Source organism: Cavia porcellus, unplaced genomic scaffold (genome assembly GCF_034190915.1).
Source record: "Cavia porcellus strain 051 isolate PalLab524CR breed Dunkin Hartley unplaced genomic scaffold, mCavPor4.1 scaffold_12, whole genome shotgun sequence".
Classification (NCBI taxonomy): domain Eukaryota; kingdom Metazoa; phylum Chordata; class Mammalia; order Rodentia; family Caviidae; genus Cavia; species Cavia porcellus.
The window spans coordinates 23,918,155-23,942,839 of record NW_026947495.1 but is presented as its reverse complement, the minus strand read 5'-3'; the positions used below and the strand labels follow the sequence as shown (position 1 = coordinate 23,942,839).

General features: G+C 35.7%; 1 protein-coding gene across 9 annotated transcripts in view; it reads left to right on the top strand.

The window, feature by feature from the left end:
* Nckap5 (NCK associated protein 5) overlaps positions 1-24,685 on the top strand; it is a 949,190-nt gene that overhangs the window by 351,062 nt on the left and 573,443 nt on the right. The window contains exon 1 of one of the 9 annotated variants that reach the window (XM_063259594.1): positions 19,019-20,185. The exons of the other annotated variants lie outside the window; for them this stretch is intronic. The gene's annotated coding sequence lies outside the window, so the exon portion shown is untranslated. Of the gene's footprint in view, positions 1-19,018; positions 20,186-24,685 lie in introns of those variants that run through there. 9 annotated transcript variants of the gene reach the window in all.

Here is a 24,685-nt window from a genome sequence, read left to right as displayed (position 1 = left end):
GGTTCATAATGTCTGGAAGGCTTCCTGCTTTTCATCAGAACAAACCCAAGAAGAAACTGTGGATAAATCCTTATGAAAAGTTTCTCATGGGATCTCAGAGAATTGGGTCTTGTAAAGTCAGAATGTGAAAATGTCTCTTTTGCTTCTGCATGAGAATGAGTTGTCTTGGTTAATATATAGTCAAAGACTGGTTTATTCCTCTATTCACAACCCAGTATCCCTGCAATTTCTATATAATCCTAAAATTTTGTGTTTGGAGGTTTTTACAAATGGAAACAAGAATTGCTAAGGAGTGTCATGGCTATGTGCCATCTCTGTCTTTGGCAGAGTCAGCAAAACAAGGGTCCTTTTGCTATCAACTTCAAACATTCATAACATGACCCACGTGTACTATTTTTATTCATCAACTATGTGATTGGACTGTCATTAATTTACATGAGCCACTTAAAATCTATTACTATTCATAACTTCTCCCACTTCTGGTTGGGAAATGAGTTCCATAAATATAATCTGTACTCTGTGGGGGTACAGAATTGTCCTAAAAAATGCAAAAGCTAGAAGTAGTGGCCTCTCAATTAGACTTTTAGGATTTAGTGAGTAATGCCATGTTTACCTTATTTATATTATTTATAATCTTTGTTTAGAAACAGAGCACTCACAGAAAAACCACAGTTTCCTTGAGTCTCTCATCTTTTAAAGCAATGTATACATTCACTATTTGTATACTACAAGTACCAGTCCTGCATTTGGATAAGTTATTTGGTCACTAGACACTTGATCTTGAAAGCAAACATTTAGGCAGAAATTTCTGTTCCATTCTCTGATCTTTGAATTTGTGGCTAAAAAATGTGAATTATAGAGCTTACATTTGAAGGCTACAGAAATAAAATGAAAATCAAATCATCATATAAAAATGGCAATGAGTATTTTGGGAGAATAAGAGGGAGTTTTATAAATAAAGACAAATTATGGCATGTGACATGCTAATGCGTGCTGCTGAACTACTACTCATATGTAGAAAAAGACAAGCTTTATTTTAAAAAAACCTTATTTCTCCTCTATTTAACTGTAACTGGTCAGTCTTAACATTTTCGTGGCTCCATGTGATATTTCATTATTCATTACATCCTCCTTGTCATTCCTTTTCTTAACATCATGTGTGCGTGTATGAAGAACAGAGCTTGATAATGTTCTGTCTGGACGAATTTCTTATGTCTCCTTCATTAAACAAAAAGCTCCTGGAAGAGGACAACATTGCTGATTCATCTTGGCATCCCCTCCATGGGTGACACAGTCCAGAATCATTTGAATGCATGCAGATGATCATGAATGGTCATGGGTTCCAATGCCAAGGAAAGACGAATTTTGATCAGAATGAACTAATGTGCTTCTTTCAGCACTGGCTGTGTTTCTACAAGGGAGAGGGGCTCTCTGCATTCCTGGACTCTGATTCTTAGATGACTTTCTCTCCATCCTCCATTCTTTACTTGTTGCTTTAGTACTTCCTATTGGAAATCTTCTACTTGAATTAATTGAACTTGGTCTGTGTAAGACTTCTTAGCCACATATTAGAGGAGACTTATTAGTATACTGTATTTCTCAAATATATATTCTAATTTTACCCCACATCTTCTACTCACCATGTGCATGTTACAAGGTCATACCCTAAAGTGATCCTCTGGCCTTCTGTCATAAAACCTGTTTTCATTTTAAGTATCTTTATTCCTCTGGTTTTCCAGCTTCTCATAGAATAAAACTAATGGCTTGTTCTCTGCTCTTAAGTCATTGTTACTTAGAATGAAAACCTAATACTTTCATTCTTTCATTTGGTCATGGACCTTTTAAAAACTATTCCTCAGAGGCACCAGTGCTGGGTCCAGGTTGTCACTCCTAAGTCTGTTTCCTGTCTTTGTCCTCATCTTTGTCTTTAGCTCAGGTACAAAGGTTGGAATGAAATCATAGTAACATTGTTATATCAAGTACTCATCTAAATACTTCTCAGATATTAGCCATTGGTTCCTCATAATGATGACAATATTGCTGTTTAACAAATGAGCAAAATCTGTATCTGTAATCACTACCCTCAACAGTCAGAACATTGTTAACAAACATTTCCAGCTTTCTTCCTTACATGAAAGGCACACAATAAGATTGCAGTTTCTGGTTTTGTGGGTAGGAGAGATCAAGTGGCTTATTCTGGCCAATGAGTTATGAAGAGATGCTCCAAGCTGAAGCATTTTGTTGTGGATGTTCAACCTGCCTTTCCTTTTCTGTCTGGCATGGTAAGCAGCATTCTCAAGATGTTGGTATCTCTAAAGTGAGGGTCATAGGATGAGTACTGTAAGAGTCTCCTGAGAAAATGTAGTATGAGAAAGAAAGCAGCCTCTCTTTCAAATCATTGAGCTTTGAGGGTTATTGATTACTTCAGTATTACCTGGTCTATCTTGCCTCCATAACAGGCTAATACAAAATGAAGGCAGAACAGATTCTGTATGCACCAAGAATGTATTTCTTAAAAGTTAAACACATTGTGGCACTAAACATGTTTAACCTCGTAAGTACTAGTTTCACTTTTAGTTTATGCTTTAACTTTTTTCCAGTATCTCTCTAGAATACCCTTGGGAGCTTCCTTTTATAGAAAATCTGGGGCTCATTCTTCTTAGCACTTTTACAGATTTACTGTAGCTACCCAAATTCTTGCTTTGTTTTAAATTTTATATTTTAGAAATTTGATTATTGTCATATTCACAATTTGTAAAATAGATTTTAAAATCTTGTTTATACTTTGGGAAAATATACAGTATCTTAAATGGACAAGGGACAGTTTGAAAGTATCTAAGCAACTACAACTATATTATAAATAAAGCTATGGGAGATACTCATTTATTAGGAGTGCTGTATTTTAATTATTTTGAAAAAAACTTGTGGTAGTTATTGCTGGCTATAAAAGTTAATTTAGGTTTAATTTTAAAAGTTAATTAGCTAAAATTACTCTTCTTGCTATTAAAAATGGAATATCTTCTATAGTCAGCAGGAGTGTGTGTGCTGCAGAAAAAACTTATATGCAAAACTTGCAGACTTGTTAGCATTCACAGCATCCATTTAATTACTGTGTTTGTATCAGAGTAAATCAAAATTATAATCATTGCAAGTTGAGTAGACTTCATGCAAAATAGCTTGGACCACAAGTGATGTGAATATCACATTTCCTTAGATTTGGGGCTATTTTCATGCATAAAATAAGATCTTGCAGATTGATGAGTCTAGGTATTGAATGCATGTGTGTTTTGTGTGTATCTTGCTCATGGCCTGGAAGTAATCTTATGCAGTACTTTCAACATGCCTGTGTTTTGAGTGAAGCTCATTCCTTGAGGTGTGTAATTTCCTACTCATGGCATGATGTCAGAAAATGAACCTCAAAATGTATTTTTGGTGATGCTTTAGATGTCTGTTTTGGGATGCTTGACCTGAAGTAGTGTTTTTATATAATTATTTAGAAGAAGGCAGTATTTATTAGAGTGAGGATTCATCAAGTCTTATCAGTTAAGATCATTTTACAAATATTTTTGGCTTTGTAAGCAGACCACCTATGGTCATTGCCATTGCTACTTAACTTGGCAATGACAGTGCAAAAGCAGCCGTGCATAATTTACAAGGGAATAGGAATAACTATGTATTTAACAAAGTTAGTTTTCAAGATTTGGTTTGCATGTGCCAATTTCTGATATAAATTGAGTTTTAAAAAACTTCCTTTGGTGTTTTGTGACACCTAACACATAAACTCATGAAATAGTGAAGCAGGATCATCATAGATTTGATTTCCTGTTTTTCTCTAAGCCCCCTGACATGACTGCAGTCTTGCCCCCGTCCAATGGCTTGAGTGCTGAAAACTAGATGAGAAAATCTCCCAGCAATACTCAGCTCTCTGTATCCTTATGTGGCTCTGAAAATTATGTAAGCTGTTTTCCCATTTATAAAGCAGGTGGAGAGAGCAGTATGAAGTCATTTCAAGATGCCTTTCATTAATCATATTCTTTCTGTGATTCACTGTTAACATTTAAAAATGCAAAACTGTAAGTCATTGAGTAAAAATTATGGCAGTAATAGTAGCATCCTTGTAAATTTTCTTCAAAACTTTGCAAGTCTTATCACTATTTCATTAAGGTCTTCTCAAAAATATGTTCATCTTTATATCCATAAGACTATATTCTATAGGTTGTTGGAAAACTCTAGAAGCTCTCTTCATGCTAAGATAGAGATGTGAACAATAAAATTTCTATATGTGAATTTAGTTTAAATATATTCCATTCCTCTCTTATGGTAGCCATTTGAGGCTTAAGAGTGCTAATCTGATGAGTTTGAGCAAACTTTAAAAAATTGTATGTGTACAAAAGGGAAAAGTTTTTCTTTCTTTGCAATCAGGTTATTGCTTTACTGGTAAAAATAGGGAAACATATGTATATATGCATATATCTATGTATATATATATATATATATATATATATATATATATATATGCTGTCTTAGTTACTTTTTACTCTTTTCTGAGACAAAATACCTGATGCCAAAGTTGCAAAAGGAAAGGTTTATTTCTTACAGTTTTTGGAAGTTTCAGGCCACACTCAGTTGGCTCCAAGGCAGGCTAGCATAGAGGGGCCGCTGTTCGTGGCAGCTGCAAACAGCAAGATGGAAATTGACAAGAGAGAAAGACACATGCCTTCTTCCTGCCATTGCATTACATGCTGGCTCCACCCCTAGGCAGGTATAGCACTGACACCATCAATCCAAGTGCTAGACAATGGAACAATCACAAATGTACAATGCAAACGCATGAGGCCTGGGAGCCACGGACATAAACCATGACATATGCATATAATATAATTTCAAAAGAAAGTCTAAAGATATGAATACAAATGATAAAATCAAATACCCAGAAGAAACTATATTTAAAATTGAGGTTATGATCCTTGTTTGGCTTAAGGACTCTGCGTGTAACTAAGAACCTGGCATAGTACTTAATTGCTTGAGAAATGATGTCTGAGTAATGGAATCTTTATGTGTCAAAAATGGAATGATTGTTATTACATGGGTGTGTGTTTATTTTGTTACTGCACCTCAGAAGAATAACCAGACACTACTTAAGTGCGTTCAATTTATTAATATCATTAACAATAATGCTATCATATCACAATGGTTCCCCAGTTGGAGCAGAAAAATATGGAAAGTCCAGTGAAGTTTTATTCTAAGTCATTATGTAGAATTCAGCTGGCCCTGAGCCATACCACAGAAATTTAATTATTAATTATTTTTTTGGTATTAGGAATCAAACTCAAGACCTTGTGTTTGGTGGCAAGGGCTGTGTCACTGAGCTATATCCCTTGCCCAGAGGTTTAATTTTTGACAAAATCAAATATTCTTACCTAAGACTAGCTATGAAAAAATAAAAACCTATTAAAATCTAGGAAAAAAATATACTAGATAATCTTCTGGGGAATGACCAAAATTAATAAGCATATATTATCAGTTATATAAGAAAGCTTTTTTCCCCAGAATGGAATTTCATTTTACAAAACAATTGATTAGACATAATAATTATTAATTCAACAAACATTTATCAGTTCATCATACAATAGCTGCCCAAAGAAGGATTGAGAAGTTTCCTAGTTTGTAATTTGAGACCAACAGGTAAGGCAAGCTATAATGTTAGGATTAAAAAAGAATAGGTGAAGAGCTAGGATCTCTTAAGAGACATTTTAAGCAATGATCTATAATTGAGTACAGTGATGTGCCTGTGTATTTTTGTACTGTTCAAGGTATACTTTCAAGGTCGATTCCAAAAGGAGTTTTGGATTAGCATCCAAAAAGTAAGTGTAAGTGGAGTTTTGTTGGGTGACATCAATGTATCTTCCAAAAAGTTTTATCAGTTTATATTTCCCTCAGCAATGTGTGAAAGCACATAGTTACCAATGGTCTCACTAAGAGATGAGTTATCCAGCATCTAAATATTCTCTAGCTTGATGCATGTTAATTTGCATTTCTTTAGTCATCAGCTTGAACTATTTTCATATGTTTAAAGACCTGCTTGCTGTCATTTTATGAATTATGTATAGCAATTTTTTGTTGATTTTGCAGTTCCTTTGACTTTTTATGTATTTAGTAATTCATTATTTGTGATATATTACAGATATTTTCTTCCATCTTGTTAATAGTCTTTCAATTTTTAAAATATTTGTTTGCTGTGTATGATAGACAAACAATGGCTCACAAAGATGCACTTGCAGAAATTCTCAGGTCTTTAAAGACTGGCAAAAGTGATTTAGTAGTTATGTTTAAACTACTCTGAGAAGGAGACACGATCTTGGATTCAGGTGAGGCAAGTGCAATTGCAAGGGTCCTTAAAAGCTAAAATACATTCCTGAGTATGAATCAGGGGAGGTATGACAGGGGCTGGGGATTTAGCTCAGTGGCATAAGCACCTGCCTTGCAAGCAGGCGGTCGTGAGTTCGATCCTTGGTACCAATAAAAATGAAAAATGACAAAAAAAAAAAAAAAAAAAAAAGAGAGAGAGAGAGAGGTATGACAGTAGAACCAGAGACAACCAGTGATGCAAAGTCCCTGGCTTTAAAGTGAAGGAAAGGGCCATGAGCTAAAGAATGTAGGCAGTAGCAAGAAGCCAGGAAAGGCAAGGAAACAGCTTTTTTTTTTTTTTTTTTTTAGTGCCTTTGGAATCCTGCAGCCCTCTTTACATCTTAATTTTAGACGATGAGACCTGCCTGACCCTGTTCTACCACTAACTTTGCAATAATGTGTGGCAGCAATAATAGAAAGTAGTATAACAAGGCATTAAAAGTTTTTAAATAATCAAATGTATTTATCTTGTATAATTTCTGGTATTTGAGTCATAGTTAGGTGACTATTCCCTTTACACAGGTTGCAAAGGAATTGGGCTGTGCTTCCTTCTGTTTTTGTTTATCTCATTTTTATAATTAGATCCCCAAATGATTTGGAGTTTATTCTTGTGTATGGTTGGAAACATGAACTTAATGCATATATGTTCACACAGCCAACCAGTTGTATGGCACTGTTTATTGCAGAATGTGAATGTGCACAAGCTTTTGGTCTGTTTCTGTACTTCCAAATCCAGTTTCACCCTGGTTCCCTATTCATGCGCCAGCACCACACTTCTTATTTCAGAAGCTTTATAGCGTATTTATTTACAGTAAAACTGTTTTCCCAGCTTTTCTTTCTTATGGCATTTCTGTTTGTTCTTGTAAGGTTTTCAATATGAGCTTCAATATTAACTGGCTTTACTCTCAAAGGACCTTGTTGATATTTTTGAAAATTTTATAAATAATTAAGAATGAAGCTTTACAATCTTGATCATTCTGTTACAGAATGCTGAATGTCCTGCATTTCTTCAAGTCTAATTTTTTCGTAGCAGAATTGTAATGTTTGTTTTGTAGGTTTCATGCATTCCTAGTTTTGGTTTTCCCTATGTATTTTATCTTCTTCGTTGCTCATGTAAATGAAGTTTCCTTACCAGTGTAAATTCTAACAGTTTTATTGTCAGCGTATATGAAGGTGACTGACATCTGGATATTAAATTTTACTGGATCTGAATTATTTTGAATTTATTATTGATATCTATTATTTTCTGGCGTACTACCATGTCATTCATTTTTCTAATTCTCATATCTTTGTTTATCTCATATAAAATTCTTGACTCTCATATAAATAAAATGTTAGATAGCAATGGAGGCAGTAGCCATCTTGGCCTCTGTGATCAGATTGTCTGAGGACTTTTCCCCATTAAGTGAGATACTAGTGTAACAGTGTGTGAATGTGTGTGAGCGTATGACAGTAAGGAGATACACATCAATTCTTACCTTTCTGAATTTTTGTCATGAGGAGTGTAAACTTTTCTCAGACATTTAAAACTTCTGTGTGTGTATCATATAACTTTTTAATCAGACTTATTAGTGTGGTATATAACATGGTAATGGATTAATATCAAGCCAAACTTGCTTTCTTGTATTAAATGCCATTTGGCAATGCTATTTTTAAGTGTGATTACATATTTTGCTTATTATAATAGACATCAGCATGCGTGTGACATCATTCTGTAATTTCCTTTAATTCTATCAGGTTAAATTGTTAATGTGATAGATTTGCTTCAGCTTTCTATCATTTTTCATGTTCAGGAACAAATATTGAACATTGGAATGGTCTGATTTTAGGTTTGTGAGATTCTTTGGGCCTAGAGATTTGTATTGTGAAGTAGTATATTAATTTTTTCTAGAGAGATATGTTTCTATCTCTAATAGAACCAATTTTGGTAAATGTCTATTCCAAAGAAATTTTTCATCTTACCTGTTTCAATTCACTACCTTTTGCTCTTATCCTGATTTCTTTCTTCATGCTTTCTATCAATCATTTCCCTCTACACCATTTTTGATGTAAATCCTGAAATTTAGTTTATTCATACAGTTTGAGCATCCCTAATGTAGAAATCTGACATCTGAAATGCTCCTGAATCTAAAAATTTTTGAGTGCTGATAAAATGCAATTAGTAAAAGATTGTATACGTTATCTTATGTGGCAGATCACATTAAAAATGCAGGTATACTAAAAGTATTTAGAATCATTGTTAGATTATATTTATTTTAAAAAATGAATGTTATGCTGAAACCTGGGTCTCATCCTCTAAGAGTTTTATTGTGTACATGCAAATAATTCAAAATCCAAAAAATGCCTGAAACCTGGACCACTGAGACATTCCCAGTCTCAGGAATTTCCCATGAAAAAGTTTAGTGTGCTCAGGGTTGTTTCTTTCTCTGTGATAGCTACTATGAATGTACCTAATTATCATTTTATTTTAGAAATTTTAGTTTGTATTCTTTCATTCAGAAGTTGCTTAAAAGTTTTATCATTTCTTGGAGAGGGTTTTTTTTAATTTTCTTAATAATTTGTTTTATTGCATGTTTACTGAGAGGTAATATTTGTAATATTCCCCCCTTCTTTAAGTTTCTGGTATTTACTTTGGAACTAAATCTATAAAGGATTTTATGTAGGTTCTGTGGGTACTAGTACAGTACATTTATGTGAGCCTTTGAGCACACACTTACTACAACATGGAGTTGCTATCCTAGAGCCGTGGTGGCAAATCTATGGCAGTCATGTTATTTTTAAGACAAAATGTTAATGTATGATTTGATTTATCTAAACTAAAACCTCAATATTCAGATTTAATTGCACTGTTGGCATTTTGCTATAAATAAGGGCATTTGGACATTCATCCCTAAAATTTTTGCCATCTGTGTCCTACCGTAGCAACACTTTTAACTTTCCTAAATAGATTCCATTTTTCCTCACCTATATTGGGGAATAGTTTTTGTTTACATACATCTTTGGCAATACACACCATAATAAGAATTATTTTTTGCAATAGTGATGCTGTGAATGATAGTACTTATTTAGTTTTTTTTTAAACAAAGGATAACAATTTTGGGAAACATTTTCAGAAGATTCTTCATATTTTTCTTTTGACTTTTTGCTGTTGTTGTTGTTGATGATGATGATAGTATGTTTCATGTCATTCATGTAGATTTAAAACTGCAAGGTAGCAACATACCACACTGTATTTTCCAGCCTGGTGATAGGGAAGTATTTTCTAAAGTAGTCTTGAAACAGTTTTATCAATGTGCTTCTCACATTTAGTTTAATCTGAGGCAAGGTTCTGATTTTGTCTTTTCCATTTAAATAGGGAATTGAAATTATGCTTGATGGTTTTCAATGGTCAGTTTTTTGTAATAATAATACCACTTCTGTCATATATTGCAGTTCTATATGCAAGCCAATTTCTAGATGTTCTGTCAATTCTTTTAGGCCACTTATCTATCTTACTTACCTGTTTAATTCATATTAACTAGTTTTACAATAAGCTATAAATGTGACCCTTTGGGAAATGTTTCACTCATCTTAAAAAATACCTGGGATTAGGGCCTTTTTGCTTTGCATAGGAATTTCAGAATCAGTTGATGAAGTTCAGTGTACACTTGCTGAGATTTTGATTAATAATATTGAATATCTGCAGATGAAGCCAGGAGATAAGAGTCTTCTAATTCCTCACTGTAATTTGGTTGTTTGTTTGCTTAGTTCTTCTTTTGTATTCTTTATCAAAGTTATTTCTATAAAGGTCCTTCACATCTTTAGACTTATTTCCATATAGCTTTCAAAATTTTTGGTTACTATTTTTGAATGGCCTGTTCTGAAAAATCTTAACACTTTTAATAACTTTACTTTCTTAGTAGATTTGATTTGATTTGACTCTGGATTCTTTTTCCTGCTGATAATACTAGATTTCCCTTTTAGCTTTCTAGATATCCCTTTTGTTTATCAGCATTGCTGTCAGACTAAGAAAAATGCTAAATAAATAATGATGGGGTATGAGCTTAGTGTCATTTAGTATGTGTTTTGATGACACCCTTATTAGACTTAAGGAGTTCTCTTTTGTTCCTTAGTTCCTTTTTCTCATTCCTTAGTTTTTATTTTTAAAATTTTGATTAGTACTTTTTTGCTGCACATTTATCATATATAGTATGTATATGTATATAACACATCTTAATTATTTATTGTCCCTTTCAACTTCCATTCCTCCCTGCTCCCTCTTTTTCTTCTTCCGACTTGTTCATTAGGTTTTAAAATCATGAGTAAATCTTGAATATTATTAAAATTCTCTAGTAGACAGTACATTTGAAATGCATCTTTAAAAAACTTTTTAATCTTCCAAAAATATTTTCTTGGAAATCATACATTATTTTCGTAGGGCCAAATCATCTTTGCATTACAGGGTTAGTCTTACTTCATCATGTTATTATATTATTACCATCAGCAATGCTAGTATGATTTCTATATTGATACATTCAGTTTTACTTAGGACTTTTTTTTATTTAAAGAGAAAAAAGAAAGGAAAAAAAAAACAAAGCAGTAAAAGGGTACAAGTAATACAGAATTTCAAGAAAAAAATACAGTAAGGAATCACTAGTTAATGGATTACATATTGTCATCTTAGGAACAGTTGTCCAAATTACAAAATTAAAGCATACAAAGTGGACATTCATACAGTGAGATTGCAGACAGTTCTGTTCAATGATCCAAAAAAAAACTCAGTAATATGGTTTTCTATCCTACATACTTAAATATACATGAAGTTATATCCTTTAGACCACTTTCTTTTCCTCTCTTTTTTACAATAACAATTACACTTTTTGGGTTTTATTACTCCCACAGTTCTTATTACTTTTTTTAAACTTCCTTTTAGTAGGGATCAGGTTATGGCAAAACTAAAATTAAAAACGAAAGCTAACCAAACAGACAATAATCTAGAATAAATTTGTATGCAAGTCATGCTAAGGTATAAAGCATAGTTTAAGTAAACTTTTATCAAATAGTAGTTATTTCTGAATTACCTTAAAACTCTATTGTATCTGCTTACAATCAGGTATTATTTCATTATTTTGGGCTTAACAGAGCATTATAAAATTTAAGATTTTTTAAAGAGAATATTTAACATTGATGACATGTCTAAATATGGTGTCAACACATTCATCAGCTGATGCTTTAGAAACTGATTAGCATACAATGATTTATTACAAATAATACCAAGATTAGACAGTGATCAGGATTACTTTCCTACATAAGTTTAGCATGAAATCATTGCTCAATTTTATTGATGATCTGAATGTCAGCCTACTATTTTCATTAGAAATCAGAATGAAGTAGCAAAATGTTGCACTAAAGGAAATGAAACATGATATACTTTGATAACAGTATTCACAATTTTTCTTATGTTGTCAATACTATTACTTTCATTTGTAAGTGGACTAGCTCGGAAATACAAAGTACTAGATACTTGACGTTTTAAAATCAACTTTATCATCTATCAAATTACTCATAACCAGTTTTCCACAGACTTAGAATTTCATGTTCAGTAAGTCTCAGACCAATATGACCTGTTGATTAACATTTTTTAAAAAAAGAATGAGCATAGTCAGGTTGTCTTACTCTTAAGGATTTCTGGATTTCATCCCTGAAGGAGACCAGGGTCTTCCCAAGTTCTGGGACTTCAAATATTCTTCCAGTCTTCAAAAGTAAGGTCCTTTAATTTTTCACATTCTGAGTCTAAATATATTTTATTCATTTTTAGACTTTTTATAATTCAAGATCAATTTTAATCTTTACAGCATCCTATTGAACTCCAGGAAACCAAAAGAATCTACAGCAATCACCAACAACATAGACACTCTGTAGCGAAGGGTCTTATTCTTAGGCAAAGCATACATTAATGCAGGTGTGAATATAACTGAAACTTTGACCAATCAGCATCTCTCCAAGATGACCCAGACCCAGAGGGTACGCCTACAGCTCACCATTTTCCCCTACTTAGGACATTTGATATCCTCATTAAATCCCCTTTCTGTATGGTTTATGTTCATTTCTGAGTTGCACAGTCATTCTAACTTCATAAAAATCTCCCATCTTCCCCCTACTTTTTGTCCCCCCCCCCACTTTTTTTGGTGCCATGTAACTCTTTGTTATACTATCATTACTGTTTTTAATTTTTCAAGTTTTTCAAGGATTGCTTTAAAAGTATTCTGAGCCTATGATCCAGCAATAAAAAGACAACCCAATTTTCAGATGAACAAAGAAAAAATACAAATAAATGAGTAACAAGCATATGAAAAGGTACTAGGTATAATCAGCTCATCAGAAAGTGCAAATGAAAATCACAATGAGTTACTACTTTACACCCATTAATATGACCATAATCAGGGAATCATCGAAGTGTCAGAAGAGGATGTGGTCAAACTGAAACCCACAGAATAAGAGTGTCTTTAGTTGCATTGTTGTGCTGCCTTGATGCCCTGAATTGATTTAAAATATTTACCTTTCATGGTCATTTTAACTTTGAAGAAGAGCCAGAAGTCTCACAGTGGCAGATCTGGTCAATAGGATGGATAAGGACACACTGTCATGTTTTTACAAACCTGCCTTCTGTTGGATGACATTTGGCAGCAGCATTCATTGTATTTTTATCATATCTCATGAAGACATAAAAGAGGACTTGCAGGACTGTTTCAGAAAATAGCAAGAATGATAGAATAAATGTTTTTGAAGTGAGGGGAATTAATGACAATGTGCCTTTTATTGTAATCATTTTTAAAAGATTAAACTTTTGCTGTATGTTTTTTACAGCCCCTAGTACACAGGTGGTGGTAATTTAAAACAGCCTACCTGTTTTGGGAAACAGTTTGACAGATCTGGAAAATGTTAAACAGTTATTAAGGGATTTAGCGATACTACTGTTTAGACATATATCCCTAAAAATGAAAATATAGCTCCATATGAAAACATGTACTTGAGGGCTTATGGCAACATTAATTATAATAACTAAAGAGTAGAGAAAACTCAAATGACCATTAATAAATGAATGGATAAATAAAATGCATTATGTGTATATATTGGAGTCTTATAAGGCAAAAGGGAATGAAGTACCTGTACTATATGTGTTGCAATATAGCTGATCCTTGAAAATATGCAGAGTGAAAAAAAGCCATCACAAAAGGCCACATATGTTACATAATTCCATTTAGATGAAATGTGCTGACCAGGCCAATCTATAAAAATAAAATATAGATTATTAGTTGTCTCTGACAAGAAACTGATAAATGATTGTCAATATGGTACTACAGATGTATTTTTGGAGTGAAGAAATTTCTGTGTTAGAAGATGTTGATGGTTTGTGCATATGCTACAGACAAATGAGTTGTATGTGCTACTAAGTGAGTTTTATGGTACATGAATTTTATCTCAAGGAAGATGTTTAAAAATTTGGACCAGTAATTATACAGGAGCAAATTGTCTTCCAACCATTAATTCAGTCTACTTGTTCAAGATTCTATACATGATGAAATGAATCTAACTTTTCATTTTAAGACATTGACCACATTACCCATTTGTAAACTTACTGCTGTAAATTTGCTCATTGTGAAGTAGTTCTGTATTTTTAAAGCTCTGTTGTATCCTGAATTATGGAGCCCTTGTTATTCCTAGGTTTACTGATTATGTCTTCACTCTATTTCATTAATCTAATCAGATTTTATTCATTCTGTACTAATGATTGTATTCTTTTATTAGATTTCATCTTTTTTATATTCTATTTGTTTTTGTTATTTTAATTCATCAGCTACCTGAAAGATTCATTTTCCATTTCTTCCAGAATATGTAATGAAATTGTTAATTTCCTTCAGACTACTTTAGTTCATCTTACAATTAGACAATTTTTACAAGTTCTTTTTTCAGTTTTTATACATAAAAATATTAAATTCAGATAAGTAGAATTGAATCCTTATCTACTCACAACTTAACATCAAATGTTAATGTTTCTTCATAAAATATATAATAGGCTATTGTGAATTACTCTGACTTGAACATTACACATATACACAAAGTATCATTTATATTAGACTAATACAACTGTTTATTCTTTACAAAAATTAAAAAGCATTCTAATAATTAACATGTTTGTTTCACACATATTTTTTCCAGTGTTCATGCTACATAGCATGATACTTTGGTACTAGGTTTTTTAGCTTGTATCTTTTGAAAAGAACAACCACTTCCTTTATATTTTTTATCTCCAGTATAATTAATAAAAATTTCCATATACAGCACCAGTCTTATTTGAATTTCTATTTCCAAAATATATTTCATAGGTATTTATTTTGCATGAAGACCCAGTCTCATTCATTGCTTTGAACTGTCATGTCTCTTTTAACCTAATATAGTGCTTCTGCTTTTGTCCGTCCACACTGTTTTAGTTACTCTTCTTGTTGAGACACATTACTTGTCGCCCACAACTTAAACCAGGAGAGGTTTACATTTTTCACTCTGTGGTCAGCTGGCTCCAAGGCAGAAATGGCATTGTGGAAGGGCCAGGGAGAGGAAAACTGTTCAATGGTGGCATCCAGACACAGAGAACAAAGGGGGGAAGCTGGGGATGAAGATAACCTTCCCAGTCATTCCCACAGTGACCCGCCTCCAACTAGGGCCTATTCCTAAAGCAAGTCTGCTGTAGTACCCTTAAGATCTAGTCACCCTCAAATACACAGGCATCTGGGGCCATTTAGATGTAAACCATACAGGTACTGAGGTTCTAAAGAGCTGTAGGAGGCTCTATATTCCATGCAGGCTTCATGCTTTCCTTCTGGTATCATTTCTCTGTTCCTCTACCTTCTTTATTTTCTGTAAGTAGGAAATTATGGCACAAGCTTTCCTTAGATTCAAGTTAAGTATGTTTCTTGCAAAAATATCTCATAAGTGATACAAAGTACTTCTCATTCCCTTTTCAATTAAGAAAATATCAGGAGCTGATATTTACACTATTTGAATATTCTGTTTGGCTTTAGTATCTATTAGTGATCTTTATTTAGATCAACTATTTCATTGGCAATATATAATGATGGCATATCTTAGGTAAGCTTTTTTTTTCAAGTGAAAAAATACTTTAATGTCCCCCTTTAAAAAAAAAGACTGCTTTTTCTTTTAAAATATTTTTATTAAGGCATAATTTACCTACAGTAATATTCACTGCCTTATAAGTGTACAGATTTTGATGTTTTTAACAACGTATGTAGTTTTGGAACCTTCCCCATGATGTAGAATGCAGTTTGTCTCACATCTAAATATTTCACTTGGGACTTTTTAGTAAATCCTGTATACTAGGTGACTATTAATCTGCCCCTCCTCCAGAGTTAAGAGTCAAACAGAATCCAAAAAATCCAGTTATAGAATACAAAGTTCTACCACTTGGTGTGATTTTTGAGATGTGTGCATGCTATTATGTTTATCAATTGTTGATTCCTCTGTATTACTGATAACTATTTCATAATGTGGATGGATACACTGCAGATTGTTTATATATTTAAAAGTCAGTATAAATTTGGGTTTGATTTAGTTTGGGGGATATGAGTAAGTCTGCTGTAAATATTTATGTGCAAGTATTTGGGTCAAGGCATGTTTTCGTTTGTTTTGGGCAAATATAGAGGAGTAGGATTTCTGGCTATTCTCTTAAGTTTCTGTTTAACTTTACAAGAATTGGCCAATTGGCTTTTTGAAGTGTTGTACCATTCTCTAACCCTACTAGTAATGCATGACAATTTCAATTGTTAACAATTGATATAGTCAACCTTTTAAATTTTGCCAATTCTAGTTGGGGTGTGTAAATATCATTGTGATTTTAATTTGTGTTTCTTTAATGCAATTCTTTATTTTACTGGCATAGTTTAGATACACATTGTGATAACAGTCATTATATGGATATTGCACTTGTATGTATCTTGCTTCTTCCCCTACCCCATGCCCCTCTCTTCATTTCTTTAGGGTCTAATGCTGTTGAACATCTTTTCATGCATTTATTTGCCATTTTTGTATTTTTGGTAAAGTGTATTTTGAAATATTTTGTTCATTTTAATTGGGTTGCTATCTTTTTAAGTGGTAGAATTTCTTATAGAAGTTTTTTTTTCTAGATTTCAATATATGTGTGTTATATCTTTACTTCCATTTTATCAAACATGGTCTGAGTAAATGTCCTCATGAGACCTGATAGAGGACTAACAATATTTTTTCTTTTGATAATGTTTAATTAAAAGGAAAGGCACGATGCTTTTCAGACCCATTTTCTCAGAAATCATGTCCTACATAGTATTTCTTGAATTTAAGAATAGAAAACCCATGCAACAACATTCATGGACCATAAATTGAGAAGTATTTTGTAGCACGAGGCATTTGATTCCTTCATTGGTTCATTATTTTATTCAATGCACACCAAATATCTGTCATGTGCCTGATCCTTAGCTAGGTCCTGGGACACAAGGAATATTAAACAGAGTAGAGTCAAATTACTTGGTAACCTTAATAAATACTTAAAACTTTCCTATATGCTTTTTTTTTTGTTTCATATCAAAAACCAGACTATAGTAAGACACTATAACTAGCACGTCTCTCTCTTCTTGAATTACCTTCTCTGATAGCCTCTTGGTAGGAGCTCATTCACCTGTTTTGCCTTCTTCCTCCTTGGCTGCCACTCTGGTTGGTCTCTGTTGTTACTTCCTTTTCATTTTCTTGACTATTAAAGTTGCAGCATCTCACATTTCAATCCTCAGATATCTCCAACTCTACTCATAGTCTTGATGACCCACTGAGATGATGGGGCTTAATTTCACTATCTCTGGTCTATGCAACTCCAAAATTCACATTTCTACCCAGGATTTGTTTTCTGAACACCATACTTTGATACTTATTTTAGATAAAAACCATCAGTAACTACAACTACCAATGTAAACTCTGCTTAACACAAGCTCCACCACTACAAACATTTATATGGAACTAGTCTAAGAGTTTCACATGAATTAATTCTTTCAAACACTAATAGGTATCTCAGTTTTAATACATCCAAAACTTAACTCTGGACTTTTCTACCGAAATTTCCCTCACTTAAGTCTTTGTTATGTCAGTTAACAACTCCATCCTTTTGGTTGCCAAAGTGAAATGCTTGGAGTTACTTACTGCTTCCTTTCATACCACAGTTGGTTCTCAGTTTAAAACCATTTCAAATTGTGGCTGGGGATTTAGCCCAGCTGCCTAAGTGCCTGCCTTCTTGCAAGCAGGCAGTCGTGAGTTCGATTCCTGGTACCGATAAAAACGAAAAAGACAAAAAAAAAAAATTGTTACCTATTGTCCTTTCTCAATATAACCCTGTCTCAGCCATCATCTCTCATTTAGATCCTTGCAATAGCCTAATCTCTGCTTCCTCCTTCACCTCTATACTTCATTTTCAATGAGGCAGCCAGAGTGATCAACTAGACCAATGTCACAAGATCACGTCACTTGCTCTTCTTCTGGGACTTCTCATCTTACCTGGAGAAAACTCTGAGGTCTTTAAATTGCCCTGCTAGGCACCAGTTAGCCTGATGTAAGTGAAACCACCAAGATGGCAAAGTACCAAACAGAACTTCTAAAATTTCTTACAAAGGATAGTTCCTGAAATCTGGAGTCTAGTTCTCAGTCTGTCTTTTCTTCTAGACAACGTTGGTTTCCTGAAAGCTGTTACTTAAATTGGACATCAGCATAACTCTGATGAAGATAAGTTTTTTGAAATATTTTCTTGCTATCATGTTAATCTTTTAAGAAAACTTTTGTTCAGTGTCGATAAACATATTAAACAAATTGACAGTGGAAAGCACCCAAGTTTTTAAATGTGACAAGTGGTTGTCCTTGATTTTACTTATTGTGGAAAGTCACTCTTGAATCTTACTTTACCTCAGTGTAATATATATGATTTTTTAATTCTCACCTGCAAATCAAACTTTAAACCATCAGTATACAGAATGCCCACTTCTCACAGCGCTCTTGTAAGCACCACTAGTCTATAAAGTATGTGGGACACACAGCATCTGTCCCAATAAGTGGGTGTTCAGTGTGACTTGCACATATTTTTCAAGTACAGCATAAAGCAAAAGAATGATTTGGATATTAATTTAGAAGTTATTAAATTTTCACAGTACAGTGTATTCATTTTTCCCTAGTTCTTATACCTATCTGAATAAATGACTTAAAATTCTTTCTTTTTAGCTTTTTCTCTGGTGATTTATCTAACAAATTATTTTCCCAGCAAAGATTACCATTCATAGTAGTCAAACATTTCCCAGCACTTGATATAAATACACAAAACCAAGAATGATCCCACTGATTGTATTCTTTCATATTTTAAGACTTGTTTATGTGTCTCTAGGATCACTGTTATTTTTATTGTATTTAAAAAAAATCTTACAGCAATCCTTATGAGTCTATCACCTAGTACAAATATATATTATATTAAAGTAGTATATTGAAGTAGTTCAAACTATATTAAAGAGCACCACATTTCATTTGCAGAAGAAACTATTCCAGTTTTAAAAAATATCAATTTTGGAAGTCTTTATTTTCTAATAAAATAGTATATCTTGAAAAGTAGTATTTTGGTAAGAAAGTAGAAAAAAATTGAGAATTCGTTAAACTCAAAATGGGTCTATACTGAGTTCAGCATTTTACCCCCCAAAACAGACTTCTTTTTATCTCCAGAAATGCCAACAGGAGGCAGAGGGCCCAGCTTCTTAGTCAATTACATGCCCTTTCTCCCTCCATAAGCTTAATTCCCAAGTGTACTTGGGAACCAACTTCTGACTCCAGACAAATGGCTATTAGTTCCAGCTCTTACCTGCCAATTAACAATACTTTGGATATCTGTGCCAGTCTCTGGGTCAGCCCCGTGATGAGATTAAGGGACCTGTTTGTTTAGTTCATTAGCAGAAATTCGTTCCACTCAGACTGAGCTGGGGGTGGGGTGCCCAGGGAGCAGGGGCCTGTTGGAATGGATTTTTTTTTTTTTTTTTTCTTTTTACTAGACTGGGAAATGAAAGCACTACTTCCCCTTCTGGGTGTCAGCTTCCCCTTTTAGTTCTTCCACCCAGGGCAGACAATAGAAGCCTCCTGGCCCTCACTTCTCCTTGGGTGCCCGGGTTCCCGGGTCCCTCTCCTCCCTTCCCCTCCCCCAATCCTCCCTAACTTCGGCTCCAGGCGGAGATTTGTCAGAACCGTTCGGTTGAGACTGATTATGATTGCAGCAGATGGGCTGGATTTGACAGCGCTGAATCTAAGCAGCTTCAGCTGGGGGGGGGGGGTGCGGAGGGCGAGGAGGGGGAGAGCGTGGGGGGTGGGCGTCCCAGGCCCGAGCCGCCTGGTAGGAGCGCACGCCGCGCAGCCCTGCCCGGCGCCGGCGGCTCTTTAAGGCGCGCCTGGAGGAAAGTGGCACTGCCTACCAGAGGCTGAGCACGAGGGAAGTCTCGTGGCGGAGAGCGCAGGAACGGCAGAAGAGAGGCGTGGGGGACCGGCGGCGGAGCACAACAAAGCGGAGAGCGTGAGGTGCCCCGAGCGTGGACGGTGCGCGTCCCAGGATTGACATGGCAAGTTTGTCAACTCCGGGGTCTGCCGCCAGTGCCTCGAGGTCTCTCAAGTGACGGCGCTGCAGGTCTGCCCCGAGGGAGCAGCGCCCATTTGAGCTGTTGCAAAATGTTCCACCGCAGGCCAGGTAAGGAGACGCCAGCCGGCTTCAGAGGGCGAGTGCTGAGGCGCGGCCTCCCCTGAAGCGCTGGCCGCGGCACATCCTTTAGTCCCCCGGCTCTCCCGGTCCCGGCCACTTGCTGCTGGGAGTCTCTTTGGCCTCTGCCCTCTATGTTTCTCCCTCGTGGTCTGCCTTCCTTTCCTTCTTACCCGATCCCAACAGCAGGGGGAGAAGTTCGGAAAGGTGGCGCGAGGTTAAGGGCTGTCTGTTCCCGGAAAGCCTGCGCCGAGGCAGGTCTGCAAGTGGGATTCGGGGTTTGAGGGTGCGCGCACCCGCAGCTCCGCTCCCACCACTCCCACGCGCCTGTGACCCGCGAAGCATGCGCGCGCGCCCTCCTTTCCACCTGTAGGGCCTTGCTCTTGTGCTCCAAGCAGAAAAAAAAAAAAAAAAAAAAAAAAAAGCATGCGCACACGTGCAGACACACTTCCATGTTGACATTTTGCGGAGACTCAAGAAGGGTGGGCGTTGTACGGGTGGGGGTGGGGTTGTCTTGAGTACCTCTGTCCACCCAAAGGCACAGGGCCAGTGTCTCTGCTGTCCTTTGACCTTGATTCCAGGTTTAGACCTTAGCAGATTTTGGCTGCTGGGGTGGGGGTGAGCAGAGACTGTTGAAATTGGTGCAGGAATTGCTGCCCCATTGGAAACATAACCCCCTCCTTGAGATCTGTAACCTAGGCCACTTTTTGACTCCAGCAGTGCCTGCTCCCAGATGGGCCCCTGGCCTTCTCTGCCTAGCTCTCACTCAGGTGACCCTTCCCTCCCTACCAGTGCCTGCACCCCAGCTCCTGAAGAGCTTGTGCCCTGTTGCTACTAGCAACTGCTTGTTCCCAAAGCGCAGCCCCTAAGCAGCTTAATGCTGATTGATGGGCAGAAATATGATATTTTCTGAAGTACATCTGAGCAGGGCACTGGTGCCAGGGCCCTCTTTGCCTGTGAGCCCTAAAGACTGACTGGGAAGGGTAATCTCTTGGCCCCATACCACCCTATTCCTTAGGGAAAAAGGGTTGTTCGGGTAGCTTCATCTCCTGAAATTAAAGAGTTGCATTTCCTCTCCTCATGAAAGCATCATAGCATTTTTTAATTTTTTCATCTTTGAGGCTTCTATTGAATTGGCTAAACTAAAGGAGGCCCCTGTTTGTAGCCACTACCATCTCTTTTTTAATTTTAATTTTAATCCCTACCTTCTATACCCTTCCTTTTTTCCAGGTACCTATAAAAGATGACCTCTAATAACCAGAACTATTCTTGTAAAGGCTCACAAAAGCGTGTTCCAGAAAGAAATATCAGATCAGTGTGTCTTACTTAGTTGATTGTTTAATTCACTCTTGTCCTTCTTCCTCCTAAGACAGAGCTGCTCATTTCATTCATAGAAATAGTCCAAGGAAAAAGTCTGTTCTTCTAGTACTTAGACTCAGATAACCATGGAGTATTTTGATTTTCATTTTAATCCTACTCAGACTGCAGCAACTCTTTCTTTTCTAGCATGACAGCCTTATTCTCCAGGCCATCATGGGCTAATACAGATTTTTCTGGATAGATATAAATTTCCACCCAGGCAATTTTCTCCTTTTCTGAAATGCTGACTACAAAACCAGATTTTATTATCAAAGAAATTATCTTTAGGAAAACTTATTGTTCAGTAGTGTGTCTTCTAAGCAACCCATCATTTTGGGAGCATATCTTCATTAAGTTGTCGTGTTTAGACTTTTCTTGGCCTGTACTAGTTGCTTTGGAAAACAACATGATCTTTTTGAGTCATTCATTTATTCATTCAAACAAAACTTCAATTTGAGGGGCTTCCGCTACACCAGGCATTAATATGTAGGCCCTAAGGTAGAAATGGAACAAAGAGGAGGCCCAAATGGACCTCGGCATTTCAAGCCTGCATTACATCTAGATTGTGCTTATGGCTATGATGGTTAATATTATAACAGCATACTCTGTTTAATTAGGACTTTACAGTTTACAAAGGGCTTTCACAAGCATTATCTCCTTTAATCCCAGCAGCAGGAATTTTAAATAGTAAGGATTCCACCAAAAGGCCCAGTAATACTCACCAATCCCGCTTAACCAAAAAGAAAGAGAATATTGCAAATCATCTCAACAGCTGATGGGGCTTTAAAAATACAGAATAAACAATTCATAGAAAGCTTATGAAGCTTACTTACTGGAATGTAACTTGGAGAACATAAGTGAAATGCATGTAACACATACATAAGCGGGAAAGCATGCTGGGAAGAAACTCTGTCCTGCAACCTTGGTGGCCTGGTGAACTTTTGGCCCTCAGAGGTGGAGGCTTTCCAGGACTGTTGCCTTATCATAGGATCTAAAATGGGATGAAAGTGTTAACACAAAGTTGATGGGAGACTGGAAAATTAAGCAAAATGAATAGGCAATGATGTTACTTTCTTTAGCTACAAAGCATTCTTGAGTTATCTGTAAGTTTCTAGCATATATTTACTTGAGAAGTAAAACAGTTTTCCATACTTAAACCTGAACAAAATGAATTCGCAGGGCTTGTCTGAACCATAATGAAGATAATCAAGGTTTTGATAGATTTTCACCCATTTCTTTGAAAAGTAAGTGTAGTTTTATATTTTATAGGCAAGATGTGTAGAAGATCTTCCTGCAGACTGTTCATTTTCTTGGCTTGCTTAGTAGGAAAGGCAACCCTGACCTCATTGTGCATATCTTTGCCTCCAAAAAACAACTTCTAAAATTCTAGCTGAAACTTAAAAATTTTGGTTAGCAGTTCTGATATCATGTGAATCTTATCCCCAAAATTTTTAATCACAGAAGTTTTGTGAACAAGGCAGTGTAAATTATGGTTAGAGGCTAGCAGTGGGTATGACTGTAGTCCGAAAAGGAATCCCAGAGCATGGGCTATTACGAGAAAAGTTAGAGATATTCAAAGAAACTTTTTGTGGTTTAACACTGAAGCTTCGTGGTAGTTCTTAGATGTGTGGATATTTTCCCAGAGATTGTTTACTCAAATCTGTTACAGGTTGAATATCCCTTATTTTAACTGCCTATTTGACCAGACCTGTTTAGAATTTTTACTTTATTAAAACAAATGTGAGGGGCTGGGGATTTAGCTTAGCAGCATAAGCGCCTGCCTTGCAAGCAGGCAGTCGTGAGTTCGATCCCCAGTACCAATAAAAAGGAAAAAAAAAAAAAAGAAAAAAAAAAAAAGGTGGAGTATTTGCATAATGAGATACCTTGGGCCTGAGATCTAAGTGGAAAAATGAACCATATACATTATACATATACCCAGAAGATAACTTTATACAACTTTTTTATTGTACCAGTATTTTGACCATGACTGATCTCTTGAGATCCAGTGTGTTATTTTCTCCCTGTGACATCATGTCTTTGCTCAGAAAGTTTTAAAGTTTTGGATTTCAGATTTCAGATTAGGAATTTTCAGTTTATATTATGCATTTAGTATTTCTGCATATTTTCCTTCTTTGAATGTCGTAGTATTTTGGTTGTGAGAATTACGTTCAGTGGAAGGAACACAGTAATATATGTGTGTGTGTGTGTGTGTGTGTGTGTGTGTGTGTGTGTGTGTGTGTTTGGAATATGACTGGATATAGTGGAGCTGTTGAGCCCTCTTCTGATGAGCTTCAAGTTATAAATGAAGCTAAGAGAAGTGAGGTCACGTTAGGTATACTCTGATTTTTGTATTTAATACAAGAGATGAGCAGGAGAAGTTATGGGCACAGCACTCATGGCCAGTACATGTCTTAGGACAGTCTGTCTTCCTCAGGACTTCCTCACCTTGGCTCACATTATGTATTCATTCATTATGGAAGTACTTGCTGAGGAACTGTATTAGGGAACAAATCTTTTTGCTTGTTATGCAGATCTGTGCCTTTTCCTGCTTAGCCAATAGGTGGATTTCTTTCAGATATCTGGTAGTTTTGTCCTTTGGGATGTGGTGTAGACATGATTTAAAGGCAGCAGAAAATGAGTAGCTGAGAGACTTTCTTGCTATAGTGACATAGTATAGAGCTACTGCTGTGGCCTGCTGCCTCTGCCTGGGATTACTTCCTAGGAAGTACACTTTTCCGCTCACTTTCTCTTAAAGTCTGTTTTCATTTGTCTCTAGAGCTCTGACAGCAGGTGGCAATGGATTAAATAAATGTTGGTGTGTTACTCATCAGGAATAGTAGAGCTCTTTCATACTGATAGACATAGACCTAATACAGTGCTTCAAGGTTCTGTGGTAGGTAGGAAAGGGGTAGGAAAGAGGGGAGAAGTGAATCATTTTCTGTTGAGTTGGAGGGTGTTGAACATGTGCCAGTACTAGGTAAAGCTGTGAATATTAAACAGGTGAAGTTTTTTTGAACTCATTGTTAAGGCTTGTTTTGTGGCAGGTGGTTACAGATTTGCACTCAAAATAGATATAGACCCAGCCTGATTATGTGAATTATAGCAAGTTTTCATCATCTGTAAAATGGAAAA